This window comes from Calidris pugnax, unplaced genomic scaffold, assembly GCF_001431845.1.
Source record: "Calidris pugnax isolate Ruff unplaced genomic scaffold, ASM143184v1 scaffold125, whole genome shotgun sequence".
Taxonomy (NCBI): Eukaryota; Metazoa; Chordata; class Aves; order Charadriiformes; family Scolopacidae; genus Calidris; species Calidris pugnax.
In genome coordinates, this window is record NW_015090906.1 from 701,016 (window position 1) to 703,577 (window position 2,562).

Below are 2,562 nucleotides of genomic sequence, written 5' to 3' on the forward strand. Positions count from 1 at the left end.
TATTTAACTCCGCAATCCTCCGCTCCAACTCCCCGAAACCATTGCACACCTTCTCGTTTTGGTTTTGTTTTTTTTCTTCTTCCTTTACCCTCCCTTTCCTCTGTTTGTGTTTTTTTTTAATTATTATTTTTTTCCTTATGTGTTACGTGCTGTTGCACCCCCCCCAAGCCATCCCCCAAAAGGTGGATGTATTCCCCCCCCCCCCTTTTTTTTTTTTTACAAAATAAAAGTTGGATCGTGTTTCGTGGTAAATCCTCCTTTTTGGGGGCCGGGGGGGGGTTGTAAGGGGGAGAAAAGGTAAAATCGGGAAGCGAAGCAAAAAAAAAAAAAATAATGACACTTGAGCAGCAACGGACCTTCTTAGTATTCAACTCCTGTGGATTTATTGTGGTTTGGGTGGGTTTTGGTTTTTTTTTTTCTTCCTCCTCTTGACTGCGTATTGCAAAGAAAAGCCGAATAGAGGTTGCTTTATTAAAAAAAAAAATCCACGCAGCTAATTAATTGTACGTGGGCAGGGGAGAGCCGCTGGCGTGTAACTTGTTCGCTCGGGGTGTGTTTGCTTTGGGAAAAGAGGGTATTTTAAAAGGGGGAAATATTTGGATTCATGTCGGGGAAGAAGCACAGCTCTTGTGTTTCTGTCTTCTTGTTGTTGTTTGGTTTTTTTTAAAATAATAATAATAATAAAAGAGCCGCCGGTAGGCATTTTAACAGGTGGGCTTCCCAGCCCTAGGGATTTATTTTGATGGGGGATTTAGCCTTTCTTTGGCCGTTGAGATCTCTTTGCCCTGATGGATTTGACTTGAGGTCCTTTTATTTTTTTCCTTTTGTGTTTCCAAGTATTGGAGGGGAATATCTCCATGAAACGCCGTGTGTGTCCTGCATGCCAAGTTCAAGGCAGGTGACTGCTGGGGTGTAATGTCACGCTGGGGAAAGGGACACACACACACACACGAGTGTCAAGACTTGCTTGAAGAGCCACGTCTTCAAGCAGGGGCTCGGCAAAATCGCCTTTGGTGTGAAGAAATTTAAAGATGGAAATAAAGTCACTTGGTAGGGATAGTAAATAACGACTGGTGTATCGTCACGGGGGGGGGGGGCTGGAGCATCGCACAGACTCCTGATTGAAAAACTAGAGGGGCAGCGACCTGTCAGACTTGTCTGAGGTGTATTGGTGGTCTGTAGGCATTAGCAAACCTATGGAGGGTTTTTAATTTCTATGGAGAACAGGTCTGGTTTGTGGGACTTTGATATCCACCGCGCTCCCGACGTGGAGGCAGAGTTAGTGCAGGACTGGGCTGGAGCCCGGGGGGGCTGGAAGCGAAACCTGTGGAAGAGCAAAACTGAAATTGAAGACTCGGTTTTATTTCTGTCCTAATGGAGCTGTAAAGAGAATATGGGTGCTATCAGAAATAGATGGCTGTTTTGCAAATGCTCAGTTGCCACTCCTTACAGGTTTAGATATGCCTCAGTGTATAAGCCAATCTATTTAACCTTGTTTTAATGGGTAGATTCAGTTATGATGGTACATTATTAGTAATTTCTATTTTATCTGGGGTCTCTTTTTGGAGCTGGAAAGTCAAATAGAAACCTCCACTAAAAACACATCCTGGAGAGAAAATTATGTCTTTGTACTTTGAGAATGGAGGAGATAAAAATCACATTTTGCATGTGAGTCTGCACTTGCATGCTCTTTTTCTATCACAGTTGATTAGAAAGATAATTATGTATAAATAGTTGTCTCTTGTAATTGGCCTTTGCCTCTTGCTGGAGTCATTCCGTAATGTCACAGTTTAGTGTTTACTGTTGTGAAATTGATATGGATTTCGCAGCGCCTGGACTGTGACATCCGAGGCGGAAGAAGGGAACCAGAGAGAAAAAGGGTGTGCTGTGTCGATGCGTTGGTAACACACCATCTGTTAACGATGTGTGCCTGCAGAGTGCTTATTCTGTCCCCCCCAAAAAAAAAAAAACAACTTCTGAGCACCTTATCGAGGTGATCAATAATGACCAGATCAAGAGGAAATCCATTCTTGCGCTAAAACGCAGCCGCCTCTGGGGTGAAGTGTGGTGACTTTATGGCAGCAGCTGTAGACCAGAAGGATATTGTGACCAGCTGGATGTACGGAGGGAAGTGCTAGAGAAGAAACCACGTGTAATCTATATATCTAAGGACCATGAGTCTGTAAGTCATTTAATTCCTAGTTTCCACCTACTCACTCCCAGCAGATCCTTGGACACCCTTGGGAGGATGAAAATGCAGAGTATGGTGGGTTGACCTTGGCTGGCCACCAGGTGCACACCAAGCTGCTCCATCATTCCTCCTCCTCCTCCTCCTCAGCAGAATGGCTGATGACCACAGAAGGCAGTCAGCATAAATCCTGTAGTTTAAGCCTTATGAAAGGAGCTTTTACTTCCTCAACGTTGTATCTCAAACTTCACCTTTAACCGTTTCGGTGTTGGGCGTGTTTGGTTGGCAGAGGAACCCTTTGCGTAGCACCTCATCGCTGACCTCTTCAACTCCTTGTTGTGCTTTGTTGGAGTTTCCCCCCCCCCCCCCCCTCT